Genomic DNA, 12,230 nt, shown 5'->3' on the forward strand with positions numbered 1-12,230 from the left:
GTCTCATATTCTTGCTGTGAATTCTGGCACCATCTGCCTGTGTGTGCTTGTTTCTCTGCCTGCAAAACACCTGTTCTGTCTGTAGTAAATAAAAGAGATAATTACAGGTGCCATAAGGCTTCAGCACTCTCTCCTCCAAAACAAACTGACCCTGTAAAAGATTGTCCTTAAGTTCCCTCTGCTTAGGGAAGAGAAGCCTAGAACAGTACACTGTGCAGCTTTCCTTACACAGCATGTTAAGAAACCAACTAAAACAGTTCAATCTGTAAGGCCAAAGAGCATGTCTAACCTCAAGCACATTTCAGCATGCAACTCTGGGGAAATCCTTTGAAGTGAATTTGGGCTGTTACTGCCATTTAAAAGCCAGAGTTAGCTATGTTAGTCGGCTCCAGCAAAACAATATAAGAGTCCCATGGCACAGACAGTCAAATGTTTTGTGGCACAAGCTTTTGTGGACTACAGCCTGCTTTGCCAGACACTATTGTAATTTTTTTATGCCAGCATTTCACTGACCACTTTGCAGAACAGAGATACATTCCTTTGCCAGTTTCAAAAGAAAATGGAAGGAAAAGGACGGGATTTGATAAAGCAACAGAAATATGCATTATGGAAAAACATTGACTGGTAACCAACAGCCAGGTGAAGTTTATGTTGGTCCTCCAAACATTTTGTGTTTGAATGCATTTGCTTGACTCGAAAAGGATGATGAAAGTCGTCACAGATACAGAAGCAGCATCCAGGACCACACAAATGCAGCACCATTTGTGTGGCCTCTCAGCTGTGGAGAAGTACAGTGGTACCTCGCAAGACGAATGCCTCGCAAGACAAAAAACTTGCTAGACGAAATGTTTTTCCGTTTTCGATTTGCCTCGCAAGACGAATTTCACCTATGGGCTTGCTTCGCAAGACGAAAACGTCTCGCGACTTTGTTTCCTTTGTCTAAAAACAAAGACATGTTTTGTTTATAAAGTTAATTTATTTTCCCTTCAATTTTTGAACTGCTCTTTACAGTATGTGTGACTTTAAAGAGCAGTTAATAAACTGTTGTTGTACCAAATTTGGCTTTGTTTGGACTTTTTTTGACCATAGGAACGCATTAATTGATTTTCAATGCATTCCTATGGGATTTCGTGATTCGCAAGACGAAAAATTCGCTAGATGACAAAACTTGCGGAACGAATTAATTTCGTCTTGCGGGGCACCACTGTACACAGGGCCCTATCAATAGCAACATTCAAACAGACTTTAAAAAACATTTGATTGAATTAATTCAGCATTTTACTGAAGATTGTCTACAGGCTAGATGTTTTAAGGAGAGATCCTAACCCAGGCTGCTGCCTGGTGGGGCTGCATTGAGCAGCAGAGCAAACACGACATCTACCACCCTGCTGCATGCACATAGGCAGGAGAGGCAGACAGGTAGCTGCAGGGCCAGCCAGGAGATGGCACAGCAATCAGCCACAGACCAAGTCGAGCGCCATCGTCTGATGGCTACAAGGCAAGCTTTGGATCTCTTGTTATTTGACACATTCTTAGAATGGCCTGTTTTGAGGTCTTGCACTAGCTGTCACTAGCAGTGACCCCGTCAGGGCTATTCCTACAAACTTGCACATTCAGCAGCCAACAGGGGAAGATCGTCCCTGGAGAAGTGATGCTTTTGTCCCTGCATCAGCGTTGGCTGGTAGGAGGCTGTCTTCTGCCCGCTGCTGCATTTTTAGAATTGTTTTTCAGGCTCGTTTTAATGGCAATACTTTAATAGATTGTTTGTTTATCCCTTTGTAAACCATCTCTCACAGACTCGTGGGAGTGGCATTTGATTAATTAATTAATTTCAATGGAAAACTTAAGCAATGGCAAGATAAAACAAGTTGTCCTTATAATTACAACCTTGAGTAGTGTGGAATAAAAGAAAAGGCATAATTGGCAAAATGCTTTTACTAAATTTCTTCAATAAATGTTAGCATTCAATTATAAAAGAGAGCTTTGTTCCATTATTAATATTTTACACCCAAATTAAAATAGCTAGAGTGCTCTTGGCTCTCATTTTATTACAATGGCAAAACAAAAACCATTTAGCTGAATTTTCCTTTATTGACACAAATTGCTCAGTCCCTGAACTAACTTTACATAGAGGGGATTTTACAGTAAGAGACAACTTTTCCCCCACTGTCAGTTATTCAATTTAAATCCACATTCTGCTATCACTTATCCTCAACTTTCAAACCCAAGCTTGCACATCTGGATGATGTGGTCAGTGCTGACTGGAGTGGGACCAAACCGGAAAAAGACATGAATGAGAGCAACTACAGGTCACCAGATGGAATGGAAAGGAGAGGCTAGAGAGAATTTGTGACTCTACTCCTTCCCATCTCTTTTCTAAAGGATTCGTGAATATCTAGCCAATTTTAAAGGCTAAACCTATTGGTGTACCATAGCCAAACATTATACTGGAATTATTTCATAAATGCTTCCACAGTATTTATTCTTCTTCCACATCATCCAGTAAGCAGTGAATAATGTGATTTTCCCCCTGTATTCAGTGGCAACGCTTTCAATCTTACATTTTATATATGAAGTTTCTACTTTTCTGACTGCACATTTGCTCTGATGTATTTCTCTGATCAACACCAGCACATCAAATAAGCACAACTAACAGGGGCAGTCACCCTATGATGCTATGCACACTTATCTGGGAGAAACTGAACTCAGTGGAACTTACTTCTGAGTAGACATGTAAAGGAATGTGCTGCTAGCCTCCCTATCTCCCTCCAAACAAGGAAGAATATATTTTTATTACCTTTCTCACTACAATGCATTTTCTAAGAGAGCATATTTTTCATAATACACCCTTTCTTGAAATCAAAACTAGGGTGGTATAGTAATCCCAGAATAGTTTTCAAAACGTCATAAAATAAGCAACAGTTAGAAATATAACAAATATACACAATGAAGGTGATTATCTCAGGGTGCAGGTAGGTTCACATATACAGAGGCAATCCTTGAGGTATTGAAGTCCTGAGCCGTTCAAGATCAAAACCAGCACTTCAAATTGGGCTCATGCAGTTGGGTCAGGATTGGTGTCATTGGAACCACCTCCTAGGTGCTGAAGTCCCTTCTCCACCCTCAATAAAATATTTGAGGGTGCTGGGCCTCCCCAAAGTTGATGGGCATTGTCGTTCAAATGGTGTCCATACACTGCATCTTATGCAAGACTGTGCCCTGCCAATATTTTATTCAAGGCTGCCGATTTGCCAAAGGCACCTTTCTACTGTAATTAAAGTGCTAAACATTAGTAAAACAGTTTTAAAACAGGTATAGTGCACAGTGCATGCATAGTCGTATTCTATGATTTTATCACATAATAACTAGTTCTAACTTTAAATCTAAAGCTCACAGATTTCCAGGTAGTTGCAAGAACACAAATAATTTTATGTAAAAGGGGTCAGTCATATCAACAGTATATTAGTAGTTTATGTACTCTAGAAATTGTTAAATAATAGTTTATTTGTACAAGTAAAATACAAGTTTTGGAACCAGGTGAATACTTTTAAGAAGAAGAAAAATATTTTGAGAGGGTTTTTATGTTGGTATGAATATGCCACCAACAGTTTTCAGAGTCCAATCAAACAAATAATATGCCACTCCGAATATACTTCCTACCAAATTAATGCATGTTACACAAACCACATTCACTTAGCTTCAAACTTCACTTTTTTCATCTGGGATTTATGCCTTCTCTTTCTTGAATATCTTATACTCTTGCCTCGGGCTAATCCACCTCTTTTGAAAGCAAAGCCAGAATTTAACAGCTTTGCCTCCTAGAGACCTAATGATAGATGTCAAAAATGTATCATTAGGATTTTGTCCAATTAAAAAAAAAACAAGACTTAACAGAATGTATGTGTTATACAACTTTCCCATGTTGGACTAGGTAAAAGTTTGGAATAATGAAAGAGAATTCCTGTTACACAACATCTCATATATCCTTGAGGGGAAAGGTTTACGACTTTCCCAATTGTAAAAACATATTATGCTTTCAGGTTTTATTAGAGTAGTGATCCTGATCCAGAGATCTTTGTGTACAGTGACAAGAAGCTCAACATGATTTGTCCATGAAATAGATACACATTATGGATAATACTTGATCAGAGAGTCAGTTTGGTATAGCAGTTAGTGTATCAGATTAGGACCTCAGAAACCAGGTTTGAACCTGGAGTTCTTCAGAGTAAAGGCAGGCCATAAATCTAGTAAATAAAGAAGGCCTTTTAGAATTGATAGCACAAAAGAGGGTAGATATGGAATTTCTTCCAACACAGCACCGTTTCCCAGATACAGAAGATTAATCCAGATGCCACATTTCCAAACAGATACAACTCTTTCTAGATCACGGCATATATGTAGAAATATTTAAATCCGAATTTATACATCACTATTGTCAAGGGTTGTGAATACAAAGGTTTTATAGTTTTTCAGGGTCGTGGGTGGCACTGTGGTCTAAACCAATCATAAGGTTGGCACTTTGAATCCGCGCAACGGTGAGCTCCTGTTGCTTTGTCCCAGCTCCTGACAACCTAGCAGTTCGAAAGCATACCAGCACAAGTAGATAAATAGGTACCGCTGCAGTAGGAAGGTAAACAGTGTTTCTCTGCACTCTGGCATTTGTCACAGTGTCCCGTTGCACCAGAAGCAGTTTGGTCATGCTGGCCACATGACCCGGAAAAGCTGTCTGTGGACAAATGCTGGCTCCCTCGGCCTGAAAGTGGAGATGAATGCCGCACCCCATAGTCGAATTCGACTGGGCTTAACCATTCAGGGGTCTTTTACCTCCTTTACCTCTATAGTTTTTCACTCCATCCTGTATTTTATTGTTATACTGATCCTAAATATGTGCAATGATTTCCAGACTGTGCTAGTCTGTTGCAGCAAACACAACAGTCTTTTGGCATCTTAAAGACTAACAAACGTATTATAGCATAAGCTTTGATGCATCAGAATTCACTTCACCAGATGTTGTAAATTAAAGTTGTCATATTTCAAAAAGATTTTGCAAAATTTCCCCCCCAAAATGAAGTTTTTAGGGTATCTTGTAGGGAAATCGGCAAAAAATCAATACTTCCGATATGGGCTGTCATGCCTATCTGGGCAGGTCTATTTTCTTACTGTACCAGTGAAACCTCTCTTCACTGGCCGCATATCACAGATGTAGTTAAGTTAGTTTTGTGGATATAAAACTTGCATGGATAAAACCCAAATCTCATCACTAAAAACTGTGATACAGACATAACCTCCATAAGCAATTAAAACAACAACTTAAAAGTAACTTACAACTTTATCCTGTCTACTTCTATTTGTAGGGAAGCTCCCCTAACTTTAGTAAATGTGCAAGGAGTTGCAACCTTAGTCTTTAAAGCTAAGTGCTAAACTGTGAACTTAGAAAAAGGCATTGACTGGATGGCAAATGTCCATATGTAAACTGAAAAGATGAGTTTTAAGCAAGAATTCTACATGAACATATTAAAATCTTATTTTCTCTCTTCCGATATGATTTCAGTTCCGCTAAGGAGAAGAAGCTATATTCATTTCAAGACCCTAATGACTTCTGTTTGCATAAGAACTATGTAAGAAGATTTACAATGCGGGTAACCTATTATTAAAGTATATGCTAATCACTCTCAATCCATCTAAACTAAAACATCACCAAGAAAATATGCATAATGTGATTAAACCAAACACAAAACAAAACCATTATTTCCTATTTTACATGTACAGTAGTTAATTATTTCCTAATTGGCTATAAACCTTTAATGTTAAAGTATATGGATTGTATTTTAATTTAGTTTTTAAAACTCATACCAAAATAGAAACATTTTCATAAATATTTATTGGAGCTTTCAGATGAAATGTTTCTCTTGCAAACTTACAGCCTGTGCTTACTTAAAAGGAAGTTGCAATGATTTTAGTATAATTCACTTGCGATAAGAATACTTATGATCACAGTCCTAGGTTCTTACCACAGTGTTAAAACAGTTAGGGGAAAATTATCCAGTTTTAATTCTGATGAGGGGATGTGATCTCACTGCAGTCTGGCTTTCTGAATCATCACTGACAAATCAGTAAAATGAATAAACCCCTGCAAAGGTATCCTTCACAGACGCTACAAAGATTTTATTGGTAGACTGATGTGGGAATATTTTAAGGCAGCAACTGCCTACAGAATTTAAACACTATAGTTCTGTCGCTGATCTATAGCAAATTGCCTGGAATTATTTTCATACAACCATCTTAGTAATACACACTGACCAGGGACAGCAGCAAATTAGCAATGTGGCCTGTCTAAAGCATTTAGGCTGGCATCCTTCCCACTTAGCTGTAATCTTAACCCCCAATGTAGGGGAGTAAGTCCTACTGAATTCAATGGGACTTAACTTCTGAATAGACATGGTTAGGATTGTCGCCTTGGCTGCAAATAAGATCTATTGGACTTAACTGGACTCAGTGGCGTAGCGTGGGGGGTGTAGGGGGGGCCGGCTGCACCGGGCGCAACATCTGGGGGTTAGGGTTAGGGGGCGCAAATCCATGGGTTAGGGGGCGCAAATTACTTTCCTTGCCCCGGGTGCTGACAACCCATGCTACGCCACTGACTGGACTTGCTTCTGAGTAGACATGTATAGGATTGTGCTATCGATCATCAAAATTTCTCCAGCCATACAGACACCATCAAACCTCAATCCATGCAATCAACATATCATGCGTACAGCAAGGGTCCTAGCCACACCACACTGTACCATCATCGTATTATTTATGTAGAAATAGAGGTGAGGCCTGAAACGTTTCAAAGACATTAACATCTAACAGTGATGCTAGCATTTTTCCAAAATTAAAAAAATAAATATATCAGCCTACTGAAAGCAATGAAAAATATTGTTACTCTATGTCCAACACAACATGGTTTAGTCTACTTCTTAACAATGCTATATGATAAAAATTATTGTTGTTTCTTTCTAAAATTGCACATATTTCACAAATTATGTACCTTAGGAATCTTAACACGTCTTTTTGTTCATAAACCTTTCAGAAATTTGAAATCATATCTCAAAATGCTCCAGTGAGGGAGGCTTGCATTCAACATTTCTAAAATAAAACTACACAAGGTTTCAGAAGTTAAGCTAACTTATATAAAGTTACCCGTACGAAAAGAAAAAGGCCAGGAAATTGGTGGAAAGTCCTAAAACCTAATAAAAGTCTTGAAAAGTCCGAAACACTAATTCCAGGAATTACTCAACGTTCATCACAAGTTCATTAAAACCAGAAACCTATTTGCGGAAAAGTATAAGACAGACAACAGAAAAGCATATGCATATAAACCATTACTTGAATCTACGAAATAACGTTTTTAAAAGGCAAATCAATATGCATACAAGTTTACTCAAAACAACATAATCTATTTGCTATAGTTTAGTATTACAAGAATTACCCTTGTTGCATTTACCCTTAGGACAGTTGTGTGAAGAAAGTGATTGTGGTCACTGTTCGTTGTATCTGATTTCAAGATACTTACATCTGAGGTCAGGATGTATTTTTTCTTTTGCTTTTAGCTTTTTAAAGAACTGAAACTAAGGCTAACATACTTGGCCAAGGCCACACCATGATACCACAACAGAGGACAGACATAGACACCAGATGTCCATGATCCAATGTGATGTAATGGAAGTGTTAGTCAATGATGGTGGGGTTGGGCATATAGGGTCACCAGTCCCATACTATAGAACAAAAATTCAGCAGGCACCCTCCCACTTGATTTTCAGGCATCTCTTAAAGACCAATCTATGCAAACAAGCTAATGCAACTGAGTTGGGGGGGGGGGTTATCAGAATGGTCATTTTGTCCTTTTTTGGTGTTTTATATTTTATAGTATATATTTATTGTATATATTTATAGTTTTATTGTATATATTTATAGTTTTATTGTATATATTGCTGTACACCACCATGTACGAAATAAATGCTTAAATAAATAATTCCCCAGTGAGCCGCAAAGCTCTCCTGAACCAGCTATTCTCTCTCAATCTAACCTACCTCACAGAGTTGTGAAAATAAACTCTTTGGAAGAGAAGGGTGGGATTAAAAGGTAATTAAAATAAATAAATTTCTGCACACTGTTCCACACTGAGGACCCCCCTCTCTCTCTCTCTCTCTCTCTCTCACACACACACACACACACACACACGAATTCCAGGAAAAGATACCTTAATGTGCTATTCTGAACATACTAAGGAGATAAGATACCTTAATGTGCTATTCTGAACATACTAAGGAGATAAGATACCTTAATGTGCTATTCTGAACATACTTACTTACTGCCTCACTGAGCAAAGTGGGCCATCAGAGTCAGTGCAACCTTGGGCAGTTGCATGGGCCCCAGCAGTTAACCAGGGCATGTGCAAGACTCCCCCCCCCCCGCCCCGGCCTGGTACTCTAAGCAGCTGTGGATAATGGGGTCCAGTCAGGGGCGTCTTACCCATAGAGACTAGTGGTGCGGGGCGCCGGGGCACCAAGTTCTGGAGGGTGCCAGGGAAGAGGCGGAGGCTGGATGCGGCACCTCCCGGCATCAGCTCCCCGCCCTCACCCACCTCTGCCATGCCGTGCCGAAGCAGCACCGTGCCCGGAGCCTCTGTCTGCCGTGGCCACTGTGGCACAAAGTGGCCAGTTGAGCCGGGGGGGGTGCCACATCCATCCTCTGCCTCTTCACCCACTGCCCGCCTCCTCCATCCCTGCTGGCAGCACCGTCATTCCTAAAAAAACTCTGGGAAAGGGGGGGCACTTGAGGGAGCTTTGCACCACAGCGCCGGATATGCTTAAGACGGCCCAGGGTCCAGTTGCTATTTTAATTTTCCACAATGCCCCAAAACAGGGAGCAATGTGAGAAATTGAAACTGTAGGTATGACCCACCAACACATGAAGAACTGTTGCCCGTCAAGAGAGAAGGCAGCCCACCAAAGAGCACTTAGGAACAAAGGAGTCAGACCATTGGTCCACATAGCTCAGCACTCTCCACACCGACTGGCATCCCAGGATTTCAGGCAGGGGACATCCCCAGCCCTACTGGAAGGTGCCAAAAATTAAACCTAGGAACTTGTGCGTGCAAAGCAAATGCTCTAACACTGGCTTATGGCCCTTTGCCCAGGCCACCCTCAAAGCTGGAGCCAGTTCTGCCCTAAGTAAATGATACGTTTGCACTGTCAAGAATGCAACCTTAAAGCAAGCCGCACTGAACACACTAAAAATTACTCCCAATTAAACATATGAGAGAATTGCTAGAGTAGATGTCAGGATGATCAAGGAGGGCCTCTGTCAGCTGAATAAAGTCACTGGGTTGACGAAAACTTTGATATATTCTTGATTTATATGGACATATAAATGATCCATTAAAAGACAAACCCTATGCACATCAAAATGATATTCTGGGGATTTAATGCTGTTACAAGTGTAAACATAATAAACAATTGTAGCAATGCCATATTGCAGTAGGAATTCCTCCCAATCATTTCAGAAAAAAATGAGTTTCATACACCTAAAATCAATTTAAAATATAGAATATGTACAGTAATTTATTATTATTGTGTCCTTGAGAATGACACAGAAGGTATCATTTCAAAAGGTAGCTATTATGTATCTATGTATTATGTATCTATTATGTATCTATGTAGCTATTATGTATCTCCTTAGTTCTCCCTTCATTTTAGATTTATACGCATAATTTTATAAATATTATTTTATTTTCCCTGTTTTCTCCATAACTTGTACATTTTAACACTACTTTAAAATTCTGGTGATCACCACATTTTCAAGGCTTACCGGAGAGTAAATCCCATTCAGCTCAATTATTCTGAGTAGACATATTTAGGATTGCACTCCACCAGAATACATTTCAGCATTTTAGAGGCAGATATATTTTCCTCCAGTAAAAATATAGCCTAGTTGCTTGTTGCAGTAAGCACACATCATGTTACTTTATTCATTTCTAAACTCATATATACATATGGATTTTAAGTATTTTATAAAATAATTTGAATATTAAAATAGCTGGGGGGTTCTCCCCCCAAAGAGTCATTTCTAACTATTGTACAGACTTTTCTCCCCTTTCAAAACAAAAAACAAAACCCACAGCAGCTATTTCCATAGTTACGGGATCCAGAGTTATTCATCGTGGAAGTTTGCTTTGTGGAAATACATGTCTGTTAGGCACAAAACCCCAGAACAGCCCCATCTCTCTACAACTATGCCCTGAAAGAGCCCAAACACATGAAACAGTTGCAACAATACTTACTCCCCCAGCTCTAAAATCCGGATATGCCTCACAAGCACACAGCACCTGCAGACCAATCCCATGCGCTCTGACTTGGAAGTAAAACCCACGCTGTTCAATGGGACTTGCCTCCAAGGAAGGGTGCAAGAAAACGTGCACAGGATGGCAGCCTTCCTTCTTCCAGAGGGAAGGGGGGGGGAGAGAGAGAATCAAACAAACCGATCGGCTGCAACGAACGCATTTCTAGCATTTACACCAATCCCAGTCCACACCAAGAGGCACTGAAGGCAACCCTCCCGATGGCTCCACGCGAAGATGGGAGTCCATCCCACCTGTATGATACCCAGGAAACATTCCCTAGCGCTCATCTCGTTAAACCTCTCTCGTTACCTGGTTCAAGTGTATCCCACGGAGCACGTTCCTATCAGCGCTTTCCTCTCTCTCCCTCTCTCTCTTTTGCCAGCTTCCCAAGAATAAACCCAGCCGCCTCGTTCAAATCATGGCTGGATGAGAGGAACCCCAAAGTAGGCGATATACACACAGGCACAGAAAGAGAGTTTGGTGCGTGTATGTGTGTAGGATTCCCCTTCCAACCCTAAGTGCCAGCATCACAAAAAGAAAAGCAATGGCAAAGTAGCAGAGCTGCAGCTTCCCTCCCAACGAAATCCCTCAGGGGGTAAAAAAAATAAAAAAATTCCCAAGGCATCTCGAGAGAGACCCAAATCTGAACTTCTGGTCCACACACACACACACCTTGCTCCTCCGAAGGAGCCCATTCAGTTGCATGGGAGGGATGCTCGCATCTGCCACGCCACTCACCTGTGCGCGAGATGCTGCTGTTCAGCAGCTGCTCCCTTCCTTCCTTCCTCCCTTCCCTCCTCCTCTTTATGTCTTTGCTCCGGCCGGGCGGCGACTGGCAGGCGTGCCCCCCACTGCCATCTTCTGCTGGAGGCGCCGAAGCGAAGGGACTATGGGGCGGCTGGTGGGGGGGGGCGAGGAAAGTGGGGGGCAAAAGAAAGTTACCTGCCGCCGCTGCTAGTGCTCAGCCCTTCGCTGCTAGTGCCGCTGCTGCTGCTGCTGCTGCTGTGGGCAAGGGGGCTTCATTCATGTGAGCCTGGCCCCGGCAGGCGGCGGAGCAAGCCTCTCGCCGGGAGAGGAAGAGGAGGAAAGGAGGCGGAGATAAGGGAGGGAGGGAAGCAGCAGCAGCAGCAGCAGCAGCGAAGGGCTGAGCGCCGCTCCCGCCGCCGCCGGTGGCGGTGGTGGCTCGAGGAGGATTTACTAAAAATAGCAGTCGATAAGGGGCGGGCGCGGGGGGGGGGGAGAGAGGAACCGGGCGGGCGGGCGCGGGAAGCGGAGAGGCCGCCTCAGCCAACACGCCCAGAGTTGGCGACGGGCTGGGGAGGAAGCCGCGCAAGGGGGCGAAGTGGGGCAGCGGGAAGGCCGTCGAAGCCAGTGGCGTAGCGTGGGGGTGCAGGGGGGGGCGGGCGCACCGGGCGCAACATCTGGGGGTTAGGGTTAGGGGCGCAAATCCACGGGTTAGGGGGCGCAAATTACTTGCCTTGCCCCGGGGTGCTGACAACCCACGCTATGCCACTGGTTTCAAACCTCAGCATCCCCAGGTAAAAGCTGATAAAGATTCCTGCCTGAAACCCTGGGCAGTGGAATGCCTTTCAGTCTATAACTGAGCAAGTGATACCAAGCAGCTTCCTAATAATGTGTAGCAGCAAGAAGGAAGGTGGGCGTGTCAGGAGCCAACACAGAAGGAGAGACGGTATGGTGTAATGGTTAGAGCACCAGACGAGGGCCTGGGAGAACAGGATTCAAATCACCACTTGGGATTTGCAGCTCATGAAGTTCGCCTTGGGCCAGCCACTGTCTCACACCCTAACCCACCTGACAGGGTTGTTGGGAGCAGTGGCGTAGC

The 12,230-nt window shown here is 42.4% G+C and overlaps 1 protein-coding gene across 2 annotated transcripts in view; it reads right to left on the reverse strand.

Moving 5' to 3' along the window:
- HDAC9 (histone deacetylase 9) overlaps positions 1-12,230 on the reverse strand; it is a 484,232-nt gene that overhangs the window by 423,516 nt on the left and 48,486 nt on the right. For both annotated transcript variants that reach the window (XM_082193889.1, XM_082193888.1), the window contains one exon: positions 11,126-11,274. The gene's annotated coding sequence lies outside the window, so the exon portion shown is untranslated. The remainder of the gene's footprint in view (positions 1-11,125; positions 11,275-12,230) is intronic.

Source organism: Podarcis vaucheri (genome assembly GCF_965113315.1).
Source record: "Podarcis vaucheri genome assembly, chromosome: 12".
Taxonomy (NCBI): Eukaryota; Metazoa; Chordata; class Lepidosauria; order Squamata; family Lacertidae; genus Podarcis; species Podarcis vaucheri.